This window comes from Mastomys coucha, unplaced genomic scaffold, assembly GCF_008632895.1.
Source record: "Mastomys coucha isolate ucsf_1 unplaced genomic scaffold, UCSF_Mcou_1 pScaffold20, whole genome shotgun sequence".
Taxonomy (NCBI): domain Eukaryota; kingdom Metazoa; phylum Chordata; class Mammalia; order Rodentia; family Muridae; genus Mastomys; species Mastomys coucha.
Genome location: NW_022196903.1, coordinates 77332141 through 77339717, shown reverse-complemented (window position 1 = coordinate 77339717; position 7577 = coordinate 77332141). Strand labels below are relative to the sequence as shown.

At 40.4% G+C, this 7577-nt stretch overlaps 1 protein-coding gene across 2 annotated transcripts in view; it reads left to right on the top strand.

The window, feature by feature from the left end:
- Paip2b (poly(A) binding protein interacting protein 2B) overlaps window positions 1-7577 on the top strand; it is a 28533-nt gene that overhangs the window by 4750 nt on the left and 16206 nt on the right. The window contains exon 3 of one of the 2 annotated variants that reach the window (XM_031382326.1): window positions 2822-2996. The exons of the other annotated variant lie outside the window; for it this stretch is intronic. The gene's annotated coding sequence lies outside the window, so the exon portion shown is untranslated. The remainder of the gene's footprint in view (window positions 1-2821; window positions 2997-7577) is intronic. 2 annotated transcript variants of the gene reach the window in all.

Here is a 7577-nt window from a genome sequence, read left to right as displayed (position 1 = left end):
ATTTAGAGTGAGTTTCATTATATTTTCAGGGCTTAAAACAGTATATGATGCATAGGAGATTCATAAGTAGTGAGTGAGTAAATGACTTCACTGTGCTACAGACTGAAGAATTTCATATCTGCATTAGTAAATTGTTAAAGACACCTCAGCACCAACCAGAGTTTACATGTTTTTGTTGTGTTTGTTTGTTTGTTTTGTTAAAATGGGTTCAATAAGGAGATTTTTACATTTTGCAATTTAAAAGACTTAAATTGTTATTAGTTTATGAGTTCCTGAAGACTGTAAGATGTAGTCACTTTCAGAAATGAGATCTTTTGGAAGGTGAATCTGTAGAGGCTCTTAAGCCTTAAGGCCAGATGAGACTCAGTCTAGAAAGATGTGCTTTTTGTTGTATGTGTTTCTCTGAAGCTTCTAGGGCATCACTATTAGACGCGTTGAACAAACAGGAGTGTTTGTGCCAGGTGGGAAAATGAAGGTCCCACATCATTTAAGGTCAAATTTTACTACCAACTAAGTCCTGACATGAAATACATGGGATAGAAATTAAGTTTTTATAGCTTTTGGGATATTAGAATTTCTTATAAGAAACATTCTGAAACTATTAGCAAGCTTCATTCAGCTTTTACTCCCTGGCTATTTGTAGTACTTTGAGAAAAATAAGTTTGTTTTCATAACTTTTCTGGAACTAAATGGGTAGTAATTAAGAACATGGGCTTATTGGGTGAGGGGATACATGCAGTTAACTCCAGATGCCCAGGAGGCTGAGGCAGAAAATGGCAAGTTTCCGGCTGACGTGAACAACTTAATAATACCCTGTCAAAAAAAAAAAAAACAACCAAGCCAAGTATGGTGGCACCTTCTTTTAATTCCTGTACTTAGGAGGCATAGGCAAGCACATCTCATTCAAGGCTAGCCTGGTCTACATAAGTGAGATCCAGGTCAGCCAGGATGACCTAGTAAAACTCTTATAACTTGAAAAAAAAAAAAAAAAAAAAGGAAAAGGAGCAACAGTATAGCTCATTAGTAAGACACTTGCCTCCAGCAAGGGCTTCAGGAATGAAATGTGTAAACTGAAGTCAGATTCTTCGTAGGTGAAGTAACACCTCAGGCCAGATTTACTATTTAGTGACACTAGGGAGCAGAGAGCTTTCCAGAAGAGCCTGTGAGAGAACAACCAGCAAGTACTTGGAAGAGCTGACACTTTTAATCTTGTTCCATCCCCTGGATTTTGGGTGGTTCACTTGTTTTTGTTTTTGGTTTTTTTCCTACATAAGTAAGTTATCTATAGAGGGCTTCTCTTTTTGTTTTTGTTTTTGTTTTTTTCGAGACAGGGTTTCTCTGTGTAGCCCTGGCTGTCCTGGAATTCACTCTGTATTCCAGGCTGGCCTCGAACTCAGAAATCCACCTGCCTCTGCCTCCCAAGTGCTGGGATTAAAGGCGTGCGCCACCACTGCCCAGCGGCCTTCTCTTTTTCTAAAAGGTCTAGCATAGTGGTTCTCAACCTTCCTAGTGCTGGTGACCTTTAATACAGTTCCTCATGTTATGGTGACCCTCAACCATAAAATTATTTCATTGCTACTTCATAACTCCAATTTTGCTACTGTTATGAATTGTAATGTACATATCTGATATGCAAGATGTCTTAATGTGTGAAACACCCCCACCCCCACCCCACACACAAAGGTGCCCAACTTAACAGGCTAAGAACCTTTGGTCTAGTGGAACTTGGTTTTGGTGCTTTCTCATTTCATGATGACATTAGTTCTGTTCTTACAGTTTACACATTCCAAGGCTCAAGCAGTTTTTCTAAAAGTCCTGAAGTGTAGTCCACATTCCGCAACTGAAGCTTTTCCCTCTCTAAAACCTGTCCACTCCTGACTGATCTTGTCTTCCCTGTCCTGCAGCACAGGGAAGCACTCTTAGTCCCAGAGAGCAATTCCATCCTGACCTTGGACTGCTGGACAAGATTTTATCAGTAGTTAACTTTGAAAGTTTGTCCCACTTGAAATATGGCTCTCCCCAGTGAACTTTATTATGTATGTGTATCTACTATGTGCAGTCTCATTATAATGTATTTAGGCTCTCTTCTCTCCTCTTAGCTATGATAATTCTTTTTTTTTTCTCAAAATTATCAAATTTATATCAAATGCAATGGTCATTTGGGTGAATATGTTGGTCTTGGCAGTGTAGAATTCTTTGAGTTCAGATGCTTCCACTGTGGTAGCTTTTATGTCTAGCCTTTAGTGGTCTTCACAGGAGAAGACCATTAGCCACTCATATCATTGAGGGCTAAATAGTAAACAAAAGCACATAAACATTTTCTAGAAGTCAGTTTTAAGTAACTGAGCCTGTCAGAGACAGATTGTAGTAGAGAGTCATCAGTGTTGGGAAATGCAAAGCGATCATCCTGAAAGATACAGATCTCCTCCGCCTGAGAAGGGAGATTTAGAATGCTGGTAACGTTTGAGAAATGACAGCAAAAATCACTTATTGAGGCCTAGGAGGTAGTTGTACAGATGCATGCTAGAAGCTCACTCTCAGGAAACCTTCACGGGTACAAGTATACTATTCCTAATACAAATAATTTGAGTCCTGTTTTCTCAAGTGTGTGGTCAAATGTCTAATGGAGATGGTCACAGGGGAGATCCTTGACAGAAATTATTCAGCCTTCTAGTGTGGGGAAGATCCTTAGCTGAGATGTGTTCAAACTTTCATTGCTTCATTTTAGACAATTTTGCTTTTGTTATCAGTTGACAATATTAAAGATTTGGTGAGAAAATATTTTACATGTAATAATTACCCTCATTAATTTTTTTATTAGTCTTCTCGGTTAAAACGACATCATTTTACACAAGAGTATATATCATTTTGGAGCTAAGCTGAAGAAGTCAGAATCCCTCTGCTGACCCCTATTTGATGTTTTCCTGGAAAGACGATTGACTGCCTTCAACTAGGGGAAATTTGAAGGCTGAGTATAATCTTATGATTAAATATTGGTAAGTCTGTTGGTTCTCTCTTTGGAAGTACTTTTAAGTGCATTATGGAGCCTATTGCGATTTTTGTACATAATTAGCAGAGTAATGTCACAGAATATCTTTGGGAGATTGTTTATAAAAGTCTATGAAAGTTAATAGGCATTAAGTTAAAAATAAAATAAACAGCCAGTTGTGGTGGTGCACACTGTAAGCCACACTCTAGAGGCTGAGGCAGAGGGGGTCTCTTTTAGTGCCACGCCAGCTTGGTCTGCAAAGTGAGTTCCAGGACAGCCAGGGCTATATACAGTAAGACCCAATTTTAAATAAAATGAATGATTAACAAAAATGATTTAATAAATAAGTAGGTGTCTGATTGTACAGTTATAATAAAATGCCTTTGACTGAATATTTACAAAGAACAGAAGTTTTGCTGACTCCTCAGCTCCTTTTTTTGTTTGTTTTTTGTTTTTCTAGACAGGGTTTCATTGTGTAGCGTTGGCTGCCCTGGAACTAGCTTATAGATCAGGCTGGCCTTGAACTCACAGAGATCTGCCTGCCTTTGCCTCCTAAATGCTGGGATTAAAGGCTTGCACCACCACCACCCATTCATTCAGACACTTCTTATTCAACCTTTCAGCAGTCTTCAACATCCATAGACACTTAGCTGAGTGTATATTAGTGTCTTACAGCTGCTATAACAAAATCACTATAAACTGGTGGCTTAAAACTGATTTCATGGGGGCTGGAGATGGCTCAGCAGTTAAGAACACTGACTGCTCTTCCAGAGGTCTTTTCCTAGCAACCACATGGAGGTTCACAACCATCTATAATGGGATTCGATACCCTCTTCTGGTGTGTCTGAAGACAGCTACAGTCTACCCATATACATAAACTGAATAAATAAATCTTGAAAAAACAACAACAACTGATTCACAGTTCTAGAGGCTTGTAATCCTCGAAACTAATGTGTCTGAGGCCTACAATCCTTCAGTGGCTCAAGGGAAGGCTCTATCCTTGCCTCTTTCAGCTTCTGTGGGTATTGGCCCCTTTTTGAAGTGGATATCACTCTGGTCTCTGCCTCTCTGGTTACATTACCTCTCTTTTCCTGTCAGCATTCACCCCCTCCTTGTGTTTCTTGTATAGGAACACTTATTAGTATTCACTTGAATAATTCCAGATGGTCTCTTTGTCTCAGGGACCTTCATTTGATTACATCTACAAAGTCCAAAGTCCCTTTTTAAAAATTGTAATTACTGATTCTAGACTAGTATGTAGACTTATCTTGGTGGGGTGGCGATTAGGGGTGATGCTCACTTATCCAAGTGCACTGGATTTGTTTGGTTTCAGCTTTATTTTCATGTTGATTTTTTTCAGGTCCTGGCACATCAGAGCTGGGTCCTCTTTCCATCTGCTTTGCTCTTTCTCTCAATAGTATCTTTGATTACCATTTGTATAAATGACTACTCCACCTGTCTGTGTTTAGACATTTCTTTCTATTCTTGCTACTTGTAGCCAAGCCTCTTAACATCAGCACTTGAGTGGTTCAGAGGCCTTGCAGATTTATTATGTCCACACTTGAGCCATCACATTTCTTAGCTGTTCCCTCCACCCCCATCAAGACCCAAGAAAGGTTTGATCTTCTCAAAGTTCTGTAGCCAATGAACAATTACCATCCACCTGGGTCCTTGGCAGTTCCCTCATCCTGACTTCCCAAACCCAGTTCAGCACAGAAAACCTCCAATAATTTGAGTCTGCTGCTCCTCCTTTCACTGCAACTGTTGTAACTCCAGCAGCAGCACCCGGGTTAGAATCTCCTCAGTGACATGGAGCTCATTCTGTGCTCTCAGCGCTAATCCAGTTTCTACACAGCAAAATAGAATTTGAGCTGTTTTACTTTGTTTCTGAGAATTCCTTATATTGGCTTCTTTTGGTTTTAAGATGTCTCCAAATATTTCTTGTGGTCTCAGATCCTGTAAGTTCTGGCCACATTTACCTTTCTATTTCGTCTTTCTTCTCATCCTCCTGTGTGCTCAGCTACATTTTTTGAGTTCCCAAAAGTTCTCTCCATGATAAATCTTTGAACATGTTTTTCCCTGCTTCTACTCATTGCTAACTAACTTACATTCCTAGGTATGAGTAAAATTGCCCACTCCTAGATTAGATTACCCCCGCCTTGAGTGTTCAAATAGTCTTTTTGATTTTTCCTTTATGACACAAACTACAATAAATCTTTTTTTAGTCAGTTTTGCTACAGGCTAGCCTGGAACTCATGGTTTTCTTCCCTCTTCCCCCTGGATGCTGGAATTAAGGCATACGCCACCACACCTAACTCACAGTTATTCTTAATTATTTATTCATTTCTCTCTTAAGAGAATGTATGTCCCACCAGGGCAGGTGCTATATATATTGACAAGATAGTGAGTAGTCTAAATAGACTCAGATTTTAATGAATGAATGAAGTTAATAACCTGAGTTTCTAAGATGTCATTTAAAGGGGAATATTTGGAATAAATTAGAGAGAGAGAGAGAGACAGACAGAGACAGACAGAGACAGAGACAGAGAGACAGACAAAGTCTCACTGTGTATCTGGCTAGCCTGGAATTTGCTATGTAGAGTAGGCTAGTCTTGAACTTGCAGAGATCTGCCTTCTCTGCCCCCATTCCCAAGGTATGCACAACTATGCCAACTCAAAATAAAATTTAGCTAGCCAGCCTGAATGGAGTAATGAAACTAGAAACTAGAATAACTTGTGAGTGTGCTAGCATGTCCGCATACATATACTTTGACATGGGCTCACATGCAGCCCGGCTGGCTACATTTCTCATGTAGCCAAAGATTATATTAAACTCTTAATTCTCCTGTCTCTCTCCTGAATGCTGAATTTACAGTGTATACTACCACACCTAGTTTTGTTTTATGTAATGCCAGGTATTAAATTCATGACTTTGTTAGAAAATACAATTGCTTTTATTAATTCTTCAGTACACTTTTTTTTTTTTTTTCTTTCAGTGTTTCGAGACAGGGTTTCTCTGTGTCGCCTTGGCTGTCCTGGAACTCACTCTGTAGACCAGGCTGGCCTCGAACTCAGAAATCCGCCTGCCTCTGCCTCCCAAGTGCTGGGACTAAAGGCGTGCGCCACCACCGCCCGGCTTCAGTACACTTTGTTAATAATAATTCATTCAGAAATCCTAAATATTCTTTGTGGAAAAATTGTAACCATGGGCACAATGCAGATTATAGCTTCTTTTTTAAAAAACATATATTTTTATGTATGTGAATACACACTGTCACTGTCTTTAGAAACACCAGAAGAGGTCATCAGATCCCATTACAGATGGTTGTGAGCCACCATGTGGTTGCTTGGAATTGAACTCAGGACCTCCAGAAGAACAGTCAGTACTCTTAACCGCTGAGCCATTTCTCCAGCCCCCGATCATAGATAGCTTCTAAAAGATCAGGAATGGTGCTCAGTTAGTAGAGCACTTGCCTGGCAAGCAAGATGCCCTGGGTATGATTCTATAGTTCCACATTATAGATGTGTGTGTGTATATAAACTAAATTTGTTTCAGAGAACAGCCAGGTTTGGGAGTGAATGTGTTGATCTGGGAGTTATTCAAGTTCAGAGTGTTGAACTGGCAAAACATGTATTTTTACCTATGTAATTCCTTTTTTAAAAAGATTGATTTACTTTATGTATATGAGCACACTATAACTGTCTTCAGATCCCCTTATAGATGGTTGTGAGCCATTATATGGTTGCTGGGAATTGAATTCAGGACCTCCAGAAGAACAGTCAGTGCTCTTAACCACTGAGCCGTCTCTCCAGCCCAAGCATGTCTTTTTTTTTGTTGTTGTTGTTGTTGTTGTTTTAATCCCCAAGACAGGCTTTCTCTGTATAGCCCTGGCTGTCCTGGAACTCACTCTGTAGACCAAGCTGGTCTCAAATTCAGAAATCTGCCTGCCTCTGCCTCCCAAGTGCTGGGATTAAAGGCGTGTGCCGCCGCCGCCGCCGCCGCCGCCACCACTGCCCTGTATTTTCTTTTTTTTAAAGATTTATTTATTTATTATATGTAAGTACACTGTAGCTGTCTTTAGACACCCCAGAAGAAGGCATTGGATCTCATTACGAATGGTTGTGAGCCACCATGTGGTTGCTGAGATTTGAACTCATGACCTTTGGAAGATCAGTTAGAGCCCTTAACCGCTGAGCCATCTCTCCAGCCCCCAAGCATGTTTTTTTGTTTTGTTTTGTTTTGTTTTGTTTTTTGTTTTTTTGTTTTTTCGAGACAGGGTTTCTCTGTGTAGCCCTGGCTGTCCTGGAACTCACTCTGTAGACCAGGCTGGCCTTGAACTCAGAAATCCGCCTGCCTCTGCCTCCCAAGTGCTGGGATTAAAGGGGTGCACCACCACCACCTGGCTCCAAGCATATATTTTTAAATATTAAGAGTCCTGAAGCACGTTAAGGCTGGAAACTGAGGCCCCTATTTTAAACTTTGGACTGTAGTCATTCAGGTCATTCAGGTTTTGTGCAGTCCGTGCTCCTGCCTGCTGTGGACAGGGTACATACCCCGTGCTCCTGCCTGCTGTGGACAGGGTGCATA